Source organism: Apium graveolens, chromosome 6, assembly GCF_009905375.1.
Source record: "Apium graveolens cultivar Ventura chromosome 6, ASM990537v1, whole genome shotgun sequence".
NCBI lineage: Eukaryota > Viridiplantae > Streptophyta > Magnoliopsida > Apiales > Apiaceae > Apium > Apium graveolens.
This window is the reverse complement of record NC_133652.1, coordinates 168,933,834-168,951,023: the sequence shown is the minus strand read 5'-3', so window position 1 is coordinate 168,951,023 and position 17,190 is coordinate 168,933,834. Positions and strand designations below refer to the sequence as shown.

At 33.8% G+C, this 17,190-nt stretch overlaps 1 long non-coding RNA gene across 2 annotated transcripts; it reads right to left on the bottom strand.

Annotated features, from left to right (window-relative positions):
- Positions 1–328: 328 nt before the first annotated feature.
- LOC141664155 (uncharacterized) lies at positions 329–3,438 on the bottom strand. Of its 2 annotated transcripts, none has more exons than XR_012551858.1 (6): positions 3,227–3,438; positions 3,059–3,131; positions 1,448–1,986; positions 1,295–1,372; positions 730–1,125; positions 329–614 (listed from the first exon to the last, which is right to left on the bottom strand). It is a non-coding gene; the product is annotated as an uncharacterized LOC141664155 (long non-coding RNA). The 2 variants fall into 2 exon arrangements; XR_012551859.1 differs by having other exon boundaries at positions 730–1,063.
- Positions 3,439–17,190: the final 13,752 nt, after the last annotated feature.

The following is a 17,190-nucleotide window of genomic DNA, read 5'->3' as shown; positions in this document are numbered from 1 at the left end:
CCCAAAAGCGGTACAATAGGTCTATTGTAACACCAGGGGGCATTACGTATACGAGCATTACAATAGACACCCTATTGTAACACTTTACTGATCTATTGTAACAGAGAAGAAAACGTTACAATAGGCACCTACTGTAACACTAACTAGCCCAAATGTAACACAAACTAAGTGATACAATAGCTTGATAAAGATTGCATAAGTGGGACCCACATACTCTATTTCAACAATGTTTTTATCTATTGTAACACCAATTTTTTAATTTTGCAATAGTAGAATTTATAATGCTACACTGTATATAAAACATACATTATATTAGAATAGGGAAATATAATAGTTAATTTTAAAAAATTTAAAATATAAACTCAGTTTCATCAATAATCCATAACAATCTTGATCTTCAAAGCAATACTACTACATAACATTTAAACTACGCCAACATCAACTTCTCCAAACTAATACATATCACAACTACGACAAAAGTACTACATAATCAAGGCACTGAATACCAAAGTACTACATAATCGCTACATATTATACTATTGTCAGCTTCATCTACACGAGTGTTAGTCATTTGCACATCACCAACGCCATAATGAAGATGCAGAATGAATGGACTGCACATGTCAAACAAAAACAACAATCAAAATTTATAGTTATCCTACATTGAGTTTCCAGACAAGATTAGTTTAACGATAAAGTTATGAGATATATTGAAAAAAAGCATTCTACCTGTAGATATTCGCACATCACCAACAGTCTGAACATATGTATAAAGATAATGTACCTGTAATTTGAAGACGATATTTTGCTTAACACCGTATACGGAGTCGGATATTGTGGCAATCTGTAAACAGAGTTCTTCATAACATAGCACAACTCGCAGAATTTTCTAGTTTGGATTGGCTATATTACCTGTAAGAATTCTGATGAAAGGCCAAGTACATATATGCATTCATTTTTAAAGTCATCAGGCCTACCTATAAGTTTTATCTCATTAACTCCTGATGTAGAAACATCATCCTTGATAAGTGATTCTTATACTTGCCTTGTTCAAGTAGTTCATCTGCACAAGAACACAACCAATCACAAGCAGAACAAAGATCCAAGTTGAACAAATAAAATGACCTGCATAAAATAACAAAAAAACTTATAATCCGCAAAATGTAAAGAGGAGATTCACGATAAACACACATGTAAATGGACAGTTATATGAAAAACCCAAAAGTACTAGTAATAAAATTTTGTGCCTTAAAAATTATATACTTTAATAACAAAGATGACAGAGACATGATACCTTAGACTCGAGTTCAAAAACTGTCATATCTTATTCAGCAGAAGATCCTCAATAAGCCAATGTTTCAATTAGCAAATTCTGCCAAACGAAAAGCTTATAAATAATGAAAAACAATCTAAAATTGAAAAGTTACGAAATAAATAAAGGAAGAACCTCGTAGTCCTAAGACTTTCAAGCTCATCACGTCTTTCTTTATAGATAGAGAATACAGAGATAAAAAGGGAATGCCTGAGCCCTTGCAGCAGCTGCAGTAACACTTGCTGCCTCCTCAACCTCCTGCTGACTCTTTGTCACAATTATTTTACTACCAAGTTTGTGAAGGTACTCTTCTGTCTTGGACAAAATTGATGAAAGGACGACGTTTCGCTCAGCACCATCACCAGGAATACTAGTTTGTTTCTTCAGTAGCATTCCCTTGTACCTTTCAACGTCATTATTCTTCAGAGCCTCCATTCTTTTACTGCAATCAGCATCCTTCTATTTTGAAAACACCCTCAACATTCTCTCATGATACTTGGCAACTCCCCTACTATGGGAAGTTCATGTACAGTTATCTGCAACCTCTATCAGCCACTGGGCTCTTTTGCACTTGCGAATAGATAAATCATCTGATCTGTAGGCTACATTATCGGCTTCTTGGACCTTTAGAATGTTAATCTGTTCATCCACAGTATCTCATTTAACCACCATGCCTGGAGTACATACCAGGATATAATTTAGAAGAACTATACAAGGGACATTAATTTAAAAATGCTTAAAGTTTGAAAAGTGCAAACGAAAGTCACAAGTGACAAAAGCAAGAAACCAAGTTCATCAAGATCAGAAATTGCATCTTCTAGCTCCTTTTTCCTAGTCCTAAGCATCAACATCTACGTCTGGAGTTAAATAGCAGTAAATATTAGTAAAAAGTATATGTAGTTCGATTGAGTTGTTTACAAAGGTTCCAATTTTATACTGCATAAAAGAAGATGTGACTGGTTCACTGACTCAACAACTGCTGAAATATGATCGTCTATTCTTTTTTTCTTGAATTTTCAGCTGTGGAACACTTGAACCAGGACAATCAGCCTGGATTGATAATTACTATGCTATGGTAAATGAGTAGAAAACTGAAGATAATGTGGTGGAAGAATCAGTCCATCACATTGACTACTCTGCTCCAGAAAATCAGTTGGTTGTAGCAGCTAGTGAGGGTGAACAACAAGTCCCGAACATTGAGTACACTGCTCAGCGAGCACAGTATGCGCATATATAAAGTAAAATACATAGACTATGTTGAGACTATCAATTTTATCATAATATTGAAGAGGGCACAAGGTGATTAATGAGGCCATGATACAAACACTTGTTAGTTCTTTCCCGACTGAATCTGAGTATATATGTACTCAACATCAGCAACTTTAACGATTCAATATCTGTCATTACAACAAATCGAGTCATAAGATTTTGTGACATCGGGCAATGAGGAATGTATTTGTGGATATGGAGTCAAGACATCATGGACTTCAATGCTCAGCATCAATTTAGACCTGAAAGTATGGTTTGTTACTGGCTACTTCCAACAATGGCAATTACCTCATTCTATTATGTCACCATAAATGACGGTTAATTGAGTACAACAAACAGAAAAGAGGCCAGTAATTTCCCAAATATCAAGTACAAACAGAGCATCGTTTCACCCAAAATGAAACCAAAAATTTGTCAAATCCAAATAAGAAAAAACAACAACATAGCACAAATTAAACAAAGACATTGTGAACTTACCCATATAGTGTAAATGAGACAGCTGGGTTTTTTGTGTAAAATAGAGAAACCCCAATTTTGAAACCCTAACCTCCTGTAAAAAAATCTCCAATTAATCAGAACAAAACTCCAAATAAAACATATATATTTACTAATTCACTCAGACCCCCATTTTGAAGCCCAAATTACCATTTAATCGGAGCTCTAAATCGGAGCCATAGACATGTCTAGGGGAGAGAAAGAATTCTGGAGTCTTGTCTTGCCTATCATGCGCCTTGCCTTTAAGGCTCTTTCTCGGGCGCCTCCGTTTTAGTTTTCTTCAAAGGCGGTGTTTCAGAGGGGGGGAGAGAGAGAAAGAGAGCATTAGTAGAGTAAAGAGAGCGGCAGAAAGAGAAGTATTATCAAGTAGGTTTTTGTTTTAGAGGGAAAATGACCGCCCAACAATTGACTACTATATGTATATTTTTTTATTTTTTTATTTATTATATTGTAACTAAAATATTCTTAAGTATTTATATATAATAAATAAAAATACGTAGTATATTATAATTGTTTTAAAATAAATTCGTATAATACTAATATTATATATTAAATTAAAAAAAAATTTATTATACAATATTACATTATTCATTCACTAATAAACCTTTAATTTTAATACTATTTATGATAATATTTTCACTTAATTTTTTTTTAATTTTTTTAAAAAGTATCTAATATAACACCAGGTGTTGGTGTTACATGTCGTGCAACAGCGGAATTGCTCTGCAACACTAGTTTTATAGTTATTGTAACACTAATTGAGAGGTGTTACAATAGGACAAAAAATTGTTAGCTATTGTAACGCTGCTTATAACACTTGCATTATAGTAGCCCAGTTATGGCGTAGTGCCTGTCTCCCACATTCCGATAAATAGAAACAGGATATATGAATTCAATCAAAAAATATCTCAAAAATTATAAATTTTTGGAAAAAATCTAAAAATATTCCCAAATAAATGTGAAAAAAATTTCACTTTGAAATTCATTGTCCTTTTATGACTTCTAAGTGACCACTAAATCAATTACATATCGATTTTAGGGGTCCCGAAAAAAGTCATCCAAAATTTATGAAAATTTAACACATTATAGAGGAAAATATATTAGTGAAAAAATCCAACTTTAAAGTCTAAAATTCAAGTGAAGGTATGTTTAAGAATTTTCTGTTTGTTAAAACAGTCATCCGGAGCGACATAAAAATTCATTTGTCTTTACCGATAACTTCAACAAATGTTTGACTTGAAATATATTCAAACATAATATATTTTATGAAATCGTGACTATCTGGTCCAAGAAATAATTAATTTTGAATTAAATATGATTTTCTCCGAAAATATATAGATTTACAGGTATTTTGAAATAAAATCTATTTTGCGTCTTTCGGCATGGCTTTTTGAACTAAAAATTGAATATAAATATTACATAAATATATTCATTATTTTTTAGAATAAAACATTTAACAGCAACAATGTTTTAAATAATTTGGATAATTTTGGTTTGTAAAAGTAATGTTTGGACTTTTTCGATTTTCGTGCGTTTAGTTGTTTTCTATCCTTATTTTTAAAAAAACTGGTAAAGTATATATCCTTAGATTGATATATTTATACCATGCTATATCATTTAACACACGTCAGAAAGTATTTTCGAAATGTTTGACCAGTTTGAGTTAGTTCGACTTGATTCCGAAAAGTGTTAGACGGGAAACCTTAAAGAAGAATTCTACGTGACTTAACCCTAATTTAATTTTCACTTTTATTTTTACAAATCACCAAAACCTAAAGGGCTAAAACATTGATCCTCTCAATCTTCCCCTTTTTAGTATTTGTCAAAACTCCTAGTGAAAATTAAATATGTATGTGAAATTACTCCATTAGTTATATACATGATACAAATTAAAATAAAGGAGTAACTTCCCATAAATACATGTAAAACATTCACACACATGCTCACATAGAATGCTAAGTTTAGAATTTACCCCACGTGATAAGTGTCGCTACTTATCACTTCCTTTACGTAAAATTCGTTTTCCCTGAATCCTGAAAAAAATGGTTAGCAGAAGATAATTTTCAATTTTATTCCATAGAATACTCTCTTCCCCTTTTGACATAATGCCAAAAACTGAAAATTGGTATTGAGGGAGGGAATAAGGGACATGGGTTAGTACGTGATAAAAACCTAATTATTACAACCAATGCAACTCCCACCAATTTCTTATCACTCTAAACGAGTCAAACGTCCGATAATTCACATAAAGTACTGGTTTTAATATATATCCGTCAAAACCTAGTCTACCAATACATATTTCCGCCTTTACAGAATAAGGAAAACAAGAATTAAAAAAAAATGCGTTAGGCCTGTTTTGCATCCTCGTGAAAAGAGTTTAGTGAAAATGTACAAATATCTCCAATTGATTAAAATAATCGGTTATTTTTGTAAATATTTTTAAATTGTTAGATAAAAAATCTTGCATTTTTGGTTCATAACAACTTATAATCTTGTGAGAGATTAAATTTATTAGAGAGGAGAAGTGATGGATTTTTGGTCTATTTGTATTCAAATTTCGATAAATTTGAATATTCAAAGTGAGTCTTTTGTTCAAAATCCATTTTGAGATGCATCACAAATTGAACAATTTTTCAAGTGAAGTTCATTTGAGCATTTCCATTTGCAACTTATTTTGATGTTTCTTTTCAAATTTTAAATTCGAAATTTCCAAATGATTCAAAGCTAGAGTTCCATTATCTGATTTTTCTTCAAAATTTCAATAAGTTAGAGATTTCCATTTTTAGATTATTTAACTTTGCAATTTCTATTAAAACAGATATGTCCTACATTTCTAAAAATGCAAAACAAAACTAAGCAATCTGACTAAAAATTTTAACAGAAAATCATGAAATTTTGAGTTATAAAAAAAATTGAACTATATTAATATAAAATATTGCAAACAATTATTAGTGCATATGTCTTTAATTCGAACCACTGTATAGTTCACAGTTATACAAAATCATGTGAAAGTTAGACAAGAAAATACAAACTAGTTCAAATAACTCTAACTAATACAAATTGCACTAGTACTATACTAATTTAATAGTTCTATACTATCAAACTAGATAAAAGCACCAAATCTAGCTAACATTAAACTAAGAAGCAAAGAGAACATAACAATCTGAGAGGCTTTTTACTTTTCTTATGGTCCTACACAAAAAAAATGACAAGTGAGAATGCAATCTTGCAAAATGTGCAAAAATTACAACTTATGGAAGTGTGTATATGAGAGAAGAAAATAAATAATCAGAATTGAAGATTTCAGGGAGACTACCAGTACCGTAGGAGATGGTACCATATGTACTCAAGGACCTATGATGTGTGTGTATACTCATAATGCGACACATAGCCCGTATGCGGCCAGGGTGATGATAGAGATTTAGGTGTCGTCCTTCTACTAGTAGAAAATGTTACATATTTTCCGATATATTATGAATCATTGTATAGCGGTGGCTCCAACGAATCTCATTTTCTTCCAATTGAAATTGATATGCAATATTGTAACCCAAGCCTAGGTGATGGGTTCACTAAAAGTATTCATAAAATAATTGAGTTAATAAAAGACATTATTTTGAAAAACGTGTGTATCACCAAGAAAAGTACTTTTAAATGTATATCATTATATAAGATAATAAAATTTCATTACCAGTCTTTTTATACTGTTGATTATTATGGCTGAGCAATATAGCTCACACTTATTTTCTTTAAAATGTCATGATACAATAGTTAACCAAGATGTCGCCCGCAAGCTGACAGCAGGAAGCGCGTTGGAAATGTGTAGTTTTTCCGTAGATTGTTTGGGGCTATGCCATAGGTAGAACGTATGAGCTGGTTCAGTTTTCAGTTATTTATGGTTCGACTCATACATAAGTATGACTTGTGTAAGAAATTTATAGACAACGTTTATTTGATCTCCGATCTAATCTCAAATAGAGGTTACACCCACAACATAACTTAAATAGTTTTGGGATGGTAATAACTATCATTTTATGGATTAACAACTCTAGTGATGTATTAATTTCGTTTCCAAGACAATAACTTGTGATTGTGTATGATAGTAAGTATGGGGTCGTAGATGTGTGAGTTTAAATATTTTATTGTGCAAGATAAGTGTTGAAACAGGATTCAAGACAGTGTGACTACCTAAATCTCTGACCCCGAATTTGGGTGTGTCGCATTGATCTTTGGTCATACTATTGATCCATATTGAAAGCTAGATTGTCAATTAGTTTGAATAATATAAAAGTCAAATTGCCGAGCGTATAGTTTACTTAATAAATATTGTTCTAAAGTTTAAACTAAAATTTTAGTCCATTAGCTTTTAATTTTCTTCCACTCTTTTAATTTACTTGGTTGGTTTGCACTTCGACCCTTCGTAGTTAACCAATTATTTTTCATGCCCTATTGGGTTAACACTTAGGTCGTGTTTAGTTCTTGTCAGGAAAATGGAATGGAATTAAGAAAGGGAAATGGGGAAAAAGGAAACAAAAGACCCTGAATTGTTTTACATGTTTGGTTGAGATGCGGAAATAGAATCAAGAGTTATATGATTATATTTTTATTCTATTATTTTAATATTTTATAGTCTCAAAATTGTCAAATATATTTATATTTATTTATAACCATATAATATATTTGCATTATAATGAACTGACATTCTCAATAATTTAATAACATCACTAATTTTTTTATTAGTTACCACCAAAATTATATCAAAATTATTTTTCATAGATGAAAACTAAATAATAAATCATTTCTAGTTTCCAAAAATAATTTACAGATAATCTTTTTTTGTGGTTTAAGATTAAATTATAATTAAAATGAGAAAATAAAAATGGAAAGGGAAACCAAATACCTAGTGGGAAATGGGGTTTGAGGGATATTGAGTAAACCTAATATTAAAAAGGGGAAATGGAGTGACATTTTTTACTAAACAAACATCAACAAAGGGAAAGAGTTAAATTATTTCCCTTTCTCTTTGTTAATTACCCTTAACCAAATGCCCTCTTAGTGCACTATTTTTGGTTCACAAACCATTAACACTGATTTTGGTACTTATTTACTATACACTTGCAGAACTAATTTACTGTAAATTATCCATTAAAATCCTCTGATACTCATAATTTTCACACTTCTTTATCACTAAAAATTTTAAACTATATTAATGAGGTATAGCCATGTGTAATATTCGGTATTTTTGTGAATTATTGTTGTGGATATGTTGTGAACTTGATGATTTCTTTAACAAAACACCTTAGTAGATTTAACTTAGTGAAAAATGTAGCACTCGACGGATAAGCAAATATTGTCCCGACGGATGACTCCATATAGTCCCGACGGATAAGGATTTGACATCCATCGAGTGAGTAGCTTATGTAACAATAAGTCTGTAGCACATTTCTGTATACACCTTGTTTAGATTCTGTAGTAGCATATAAGTCATGTTGACTTTAATTAGATATGCAGAATAGGTTGATTAATTGTACATAGATGATGTCTTGTAATTCTGCATAAATGAAATGAAGTCAAGTACCAAATAGCTACCCGACGGATAATCAACAATGCTACTCGACGGATGATAAACAAAGCAACCCGACGGATGATCATGTACCCGACATATAATCAATTCAAACATCTATTGACAGTGAAAACACAGTCACATGCGTCGAGTGTATGCAAAAAGGAATGTGGAAGCCTATTCAACTGGGTTTTTGAGAACAAAGAAGCATTGTCATTTCCATGTTATTATGAAGATATTCAAAGATACTGGAATAGAGTAATGAAGTAGCATAGTATTAGACTTGATAGGTTTTGTTTTATTATCTTGTCTTATTACTGTGTAATCTTGGTGATATATAAACCAAGAGTAGCAATTAGAACAACAACAAGACTAAACAAGTAAATTCTCAGAGAAACATTTGTAAGCTGTATCTTTAGCATTTCTCTGTAAGTTTAGTTGTTCTTATTTGTAAGCAGTTGTGAGCTATTCAAGCTTCACAGAGTTCTCTCGATATATATATATATATATATATATATATATATATCTGGTGGATACTTTCTAATCCACCAGAAAGTTTTAAAGACTTGTGTTTTTATCACTTTATGTTTTGATTCATATTTAACTTGTTATTCCGCACTTTGCAAATCAAAACACGATCATATATATTTTAAGTTAGAACATTTTATATTTTTGAAAAAGGTTCAAGAATTCCATTCAACCCCCCTTCTGTAATTCTTGTTGCATTGTTAGGGACTAACAATTGGTATCAGAGCAAGCTCTTGAAGAACAAAGAGTTTAAAGATCACAATAAACAGCAAGCTGAACAAGAAGGATATTGGAATCAAGATTCCTTTTCTGGACAAAGATAATTACCATCACTGGAAGGTGAAGATTCATCTCCATTTACTTTCTCAAGATGAGGCCTATGTAGATTGCATAGAGAGAGGCCCTCATGTACCAATGAGAGCTGCAACTGGAAATGAGCCATCAGTTCCCAAGCCAAGGCATGAATGGTCAGATCCTGATACTGAACAAGTCAGGAAGGACAAGAAGGCCATGAATATTCTATTTAATGGAGTTGATGGTGACATGTTTGACAATATCATCAATTTTAAAACTACCAAGGAAGTTTGGGATACAATTCAGATTATCTGTGATGGCATTGAACAAGTTAGAGAAAACAATATGCAGCTACTAATTCAGCAATATGAGCATTTCCACTTTGAAGAAGGTGAAACTCTCACTGATATCTTTAGTAGATTTCAAAAGCTACTAAATGCTCTAAAGTTGCATGGAAGAGTCTACCAAAGATTCTAATCTCAAATTTCTGAGATCCCTACCTAAAGAATGGAAACCAATGACAGTCTCCTTGAGAAACTCACAAGAATACAAGGAGTTTACACTAGAGAGGCTGTATGGAATTCTAAAGACTTAAGATCTTGAAATAGAGCAAGATGAAAGAATGGAGAAAGGGAGAAATAAAGGAGGGTCCATTGCACTGGTTGCTGAGTTAGAGAAAGAGAAAGAAGTGAAGATAGAAGCTGTTGAGTCCACTTCAAAGGTCTGTGAAAATAAGGGCAAGGGGCTGGTAGCAGAAAATGAAGATTCTTTGAGCCAAGATGACATGGAGGATATTGATGAACATCTAGCATTTCTTTCCAGAAGATTTTCCAAGCTCAAGTTCAAGAAGAACTTTGGAGCAGTTAAGCCAAATAGAAACATGGTGGATAAATCAACATTCAAATATTTCAAATGTGGCTTGGCAGGGCACTTTACCAGTGAGTGTAAAAAGTCAGATTCCAACAAGAAGAAGTTTGAGCCTGTGGATTATAAATAGAAATATTTTGAGTTGCGCAAATAAAAGGAAAAGGGCTTTCATTACACAAGAAAATGACTAGGCAGCAGATGGTCTGGATGAGAATGAGGATGTCAGCTATGTCAATCTAGCCCTAATGGCCAAGTCTGATGAAACAGAGACAAGTTCTTCAAGTAATCAGGTAATCACCACTAACCATGCATATTTATCTAAAGTTGAGTGTAATGATGCAATAAATGACATGTCTACAGAATTATATCATTTGCGTGTTACACTTAAGTCTCTTACTAAGGAAAATGCTAAAATCAAAGAAAACAATTTGTTTTTAAGTGAGAGGAATAATGTGCTAGAGTCTCAATTTATTGAATTTGAAAAATTGAGAATTGAGTGTAAAATTGCTAAGGATGAATTAACTGAGTCCTTGAAGAAAGAAGAGATCTTGAAGAAGCAGCTTGAACGAGAACAGGAGGTGATTAAGGCATGGAAAACATCTAGAGATGTTCATGCTCAAATCACCAAAGTTCAAGGTATTGAGTCCTTTTGTGATGCAGCCTGGAAGAAGAATAAGGAGAAGCTAGAATCCAATTTGATTGAAGGATTGCTAACAGATGTGGACTTGATGGATGATGAGAGTCATCCGTTGGATAATGAAAAGGATTATCCATCGAGTGACATAAATCCTCATCCATCGGCTGTGAGCAAACCTGTGAGTAAAGCCAAACTTGCCAAGTTAAATGAAAAGTATGGATCAGTCTCCAAAAACTTCATTTCAGGAGAATCTAGTCAAGTGAAGAAGGAGAAGAAAGTGAATGTTGGTCATCTGTCTATCAAGCAATTGAATGACATATTGGAAAAGATTGAGGTTAAAACAGAGGCTAAAAGGAAAAATAATAGAATTGGTAAAGTGGGGATTAACAAACATAAAAACTATACACCTGATAAGTATGCTCCAAGAAAAATATGTGTTAAGTGTGGTAGTGTAAATCATCTGTCTGTTAATTGTAAAACTGCCATGCCTACTTCCATATCTATGTTACCTCCTTTTCCCAACATGAATTCCATGCCTTCGATGCCTATGAATGCTATGTCTACACAGAATATTAATGCACAATTTACTAATATGCCATTTGCACCTAATCCTTATTATGCTGCATTTAGTATGCCTCAAATGCCATTTAGCATGTCCTACTAGAATAACATGTTTACTAATAGCATGCCATTTCCTGTTAATCAAAATGTGCATGATAATTTTTTTGCAATGTGTCACACCCCCAACTTAAACAGCAAAATAAATATAGCTATTACATCATTTTAATGAAGAATACACAACCAAAACCAAGATCTTACAGTTTAGGGTTTGGAACAGCCCAACACTACCAACTATTACATCTGATTACAAATACCGAGTCCTCACACAACTATTATTACTTATTCTACCTGAGCTCGAACATAAGCATCAGCATCACAGGTCTTACGGGCAGTCTGTTTGAATCTAACCATAGCTGCTAGCTGTAATATCAGGGTAAAGCAGGGAGTGAGCAAAATGCTCAACAAGTGCTAACAGTACGACACAAAACATAAATTGAGATATACTTTTAAATATGACAATGGGAAGACATAACTAATGATAACGAGAGATAAAACTATGTGAGATGACATCATTTTGCTTGCATCAAAACAATTTTAAAATCATGCCTTAATCAAAATCATTTTATGACGCTACGGATTACAGCCAGTGATCAGCCGCAAAGTAATCCCGAACCTCGCTGGGTTCTAAAACATTAACGGGAATCCCTAGGCAACTTTTAAGCCTAATATAAGTGTGGAAAGGACTCGCGTCTCAGTCCAGATTCACTATTCAAGAAAACATTTATCCCCCTTTAGGACTGAAAACCCACATTTTATTTATTTCAAAAGCTGATGCCGAATTGTAACAAAATCTCTTTTAACAGTAAATATTTTTATTAAGGGATTATAGATTAACTCGAAACATGGGAAATATGGTACTAAATCTCAGGGCCATGATTCACAAAACTTTACTCTATTAGGGTAACCAAAAGGTTTTCATATGTCAGAACTTGGATAGGAAAATATGGTGAGACTAATGGATAATATGAAGGGGTAATACCAAACTGGGCTCAAAGCAATGGTTTCTCGTCAAAGTTCAAGTGCTGGATCATCAAGAATGTAGGCTTCATGAATACTAAGGGTGTTAAGGTATGAAGAAATGATTTTTAGCTCAGGATATATCAGAATTGACAAGCTTTAGGATAAGAAAGAGGGTATCAATCAATGAGGAATCATGTTGGTATGTTTCTGACTATCAGAGTTCAAGGTAAGGTTCTATAGGGGTTCAAGTATCAGGATGAGATATCAATACTTAGGAATCATCAGCATGTTAATCAAGAGGATTAATCAAGTAATATAACAACTCTTTATTTTATAATGGCATTTAACTATCATGAAAAGACTTTTGAGCTACTTGCAATACATACTCGAGGGTTCATGGCATTTCTATATAATTCAAAGATAAGCGAGAGATACGCTTGATTTAATATATCAAATGACACAGGATAGTTGTAGCAATGTATGAACTATTAGCAGTAAATATGAAGGTCAAGTTGATTCACTTGCCTTGAGATAGGCTGGTCTGGGCTGACTGGTAGGAGCAATAACTGGAGCTTCACTCGACCTTTATGGCAAGTTTTCCCTCGTCTCGAGATCCTACATAAATAATAATTCTCATTATAATATATTCTCACTATCTTAACCTATTTACAACCCGAATTTAAACACGGATGGCACTTAGGCCTATACGCACTTAATTTTTTTATTCACTTTTAAATTACAAAAGTACACACATAGCCACATATTCACATATCATATATTAACACCAAATAACACCATATATACCATAATGCAACACTAGGCTTGGATGATCTCGACTCACATCTTAAGTCACTTGGTCGCTAAACTAGACAAGGTCATCTAATTTTGGCTTCTTAACTCGATGTTCCTTTCCTAAATTATCCAAAACCTATTGACCCTCACTTGTGCCTTTTGCTATACTGACCATATACTATCTTTCAAATATGGTGGTCGACCTAATACTCACTTCTAAGTGTTCTAAAACTATGTGATAAGTGAAAGTGCTCACTGGTGCAAATTTCAGAATGACAACTATAGTTTCTTGAGTGTATTAGGCACTCTTAAACTACAGGTTTTCCTTCAAAATTTTTACACAAGACTCTCCTGACCTAAGGGCATTTCACAAACTTGAGGTGGCTCAAGGGCCTGGCTTGGGCCTTCTTGGGCCTAAGCTAAAAGTCCAAGGTTCCCCTGCTTTTCTGGGCAGAAAACGCCCTGACTTGAATTAACTTGTGACACATGGTTCTAACTCATATCCTATGAACTATTGTTGGAAAAACTTCTCTGACACTCCCTCTAACTAAGGCCCAATTGGGCCTAATGAGGGCCTACCCATGACATGGTCAAATCTCCCTATTTCTAAGTTGCAAAAAAACTGTCCCCTGCTGGACAGATTTTGTGATTCTACTTGTGCACCTAACCAAAAGACATGCAAACCTCCAAGCAACTCCTAAAACCTTTTATATAATCCCAATACTAAATTCTGGTGGCTTGGGCCTCAAAGTGCACATCAATGACATGGTCAAAACTCACTCTAAACCTCAGGGTACTAAACTGATTTTCTGCAGAAACTATAACTCTCATTTTCCAAGGTTTTGACTTGACAAACTCAACTAACAACAACTCAATACTTAAACCAAGACTTATACATGGTAATCTACCGAACTAACTCCCTTATTCTCAAAATACCCTTGGGTGAGATCATCCATGCCCAAAAACAACAACATGCAACTAAATATATAACATGCAACTCATGGAAAGCACATAACAAGATTTCGGCTAGGCATAAAGTTTTAAATGCTTGCAAAATCGACTTGCACCTAATACTCATCCTTAATAATCATGAAATATAACTTCTTTTAAGTATTAATAAGAAATTTATCATGGAAACAATCTATTTTAAGCACACCTATTTCGCATTTATAGATTTTTAAACATAACAACATGATTTCGAAAAGAATAGCATGCAAAACATGGTTGATCATCATTTTTATGTCTTAAAACTAGCATGCATGGCTAAACATAAATATATAATGAAATTTCAGTAGCATGCAAAGGATTTTAAAGCATGATATCTCCATAAAACACTTAGTTAGCACATATACATAATATATCTCATAGAGAGCTCTTGAATTCACAAGAATCAAGAGTTTCTCTTTGGAGATCACATAAGAACTACACATGCATCCATGGAACTTCAACTTCCAAGTATCAAAATACTTGGAAAGGATATAAGATGAATGTAGGTAAAAGATTTACACTTGGGAAGATGAAGAATGAATTGAAAAATGGAAGGGGGGTGGGGGATTTGGCCTTCGGCCGAGAGCAAGGTGGGAAGGGGAAAAGAGAGAAAATTTGTGGTGTGTTGGAGTGTGGAATGAATGGAATGATTTCCCCCACTTTGATTTTTTTGTTTTATGCTTTTTGGTTGACAAATAATGAGTGGAAGTGAGAACTTACAAAAATGTCCTTTAGCTAAAGTTAGGCCATTTTGCATGCAAGGCTAATGTAGTAATTTTGTAATAATCAAATGAGTTAGTGGGGTTGGAAAAGTCTTATTTGCCCTTTGAGAGAATAGAAGGGTGATTTGCATGCATGGTCTCTTATGTAATTTGATAAATATGACAACTAAAATTTATAATGATTTATTTTTATAAAATAAAATACAAGTTCAAAAATTATAAAATTTATACCATAAAATAACTTGGATTTTTAGAGACTTTATAAAATCATTTTCAAAATTTGTGAACAAAATACCTTTTAAAAGAAATTTTTTCCAAAGCTTAGAATATTCCTTATAAATCAAAAATAAAGAAATTAAATAAACTCTTGCTTTGAAAAATCATATACTACACAAAGCAAATTTATAATGCAGAAATTTTCACTCACACTAGCGTACAATCATTGAATATATTTTCATTTGACTTTAATATTATACCAAATCCACAAATAATATTACATAAAATGCTGGTCGTAACATCCTCTCCCCCTTAAGGGATTCTGTCCCCAGAATCTAAGAGAAAAGATGAGGATGTCGGGAACGCATATCAGACTCTAACTCCCAAGTCGATTCTTTGACCTTAGGGTTCCTCCAAAGCACTTTTACTAACTTTACCGACTTATTCCTAAGACTCTTTACTTGCCAGTCGAGTATTTTAACCGGTTGCTCCACAAATGACAGGTCTGCCTGAATTTCTACAGGTTCATATTCTATCACATGGCTAGCGTCAGGATTGTACTTCTTAAGCAACGACACATGGAACACATTATGCACATACCGATACTGAGGTGGTAAGGCCAACTCGTAGGCCACCTTTCCTACTTGACTCAAAATCTCAAAAGGACCTATGTATCTAGGTGCTAACTTCCCTTTCTTGCCAAATCTCATCAACCCTTTTCTAGGTGACACCTTCAGCAACATAGCTTCACCAACTTGGAATTGAACATCCTTACGTGCTGGATCCGCATACTTCCTCTGTCTATCTTGAGCAGCAAGCAACCTTTTCTGAATTAACTTGACTGTGTCATGCAACTGTTGTACCAATTCCGAGCCGAGAATTCTTCCTTCCCCTACTTCATCCCAATTTGTTGGTGATCTACATTTTCGCCCGTACAAAGCTTCGTATGGTGGCATGCCAATACTGGAATGATAGCTGTTGTTATAAGAGAATTCAATCAACGACAAGTGATCGTCCCAACTTCCTGCAAAATCGATTGCACAACTGCGCAACATGTCTTCGATTGTTTGAATTGTCCTTTCGCTCAGACCATCAGTCTGCGGGTGGTATGCCGTGCTCATATTCAACTTCGTGCCAAGACATTCCTGAAATTGCTTCCAGAATCTCGAGTTAAATCGGGGATCTCTGTCTGAAACTATTGATACGGGTACTCCATGCCTTAGTACGATTTCGCGCACATACAGATGAACCAACTTGTCCAGTGACGACTTCTCATTTATTGGAAGGAAATGCGCCGACTTCGTAAGACGATCAACTATAACCCATATTGCGTCATGTCCGGATTTCGTTCGCGGTAGTCCTACTATAAAGTCCATAGCGATATTTTCCCATTTCCATTCTAGAATCTTCAGGGGCTGAATTAATCCGCTTGGTCGTTGATGTTATGCCTTTACTTTCTGACAAGTATAGCACTTCGCAACCCATTCTGCCACGTCTCGCTTCATATTTGGCCACCAAAAGTTCTTCTTTAAGTCTCGATACATCTTGGTGCTTCCCGGGTGGATTGAAAATTTCGAATTGTGGGCTTCATGGAGGATCTCATTCTTTAATTCAGGTACATGGGGAATCCATATTCTGGATGAAAACCTTAATATCCCTTGCTCATCCCTTTGAGTATTAATCTCCTCTCCAGATAACTGATTCTTCTCTTTTTCCATTACTTCCTCTTGACACTTCTTTATCTTTTCCACTAGTGTTGGCTGAAAGGTCATTGCACGATAAACTTCCTTGACTTTTCCATAAGCACAAAGTTCCAATTCCAATTTTTCAATTTCTTCAGATAACTCTTTTGATGTTATCATCATATTAAATCTCTCCTTCCTACTCAGAGCATCGGCCACTACGTTTGCCTTTCCAGGATGGTAATTTA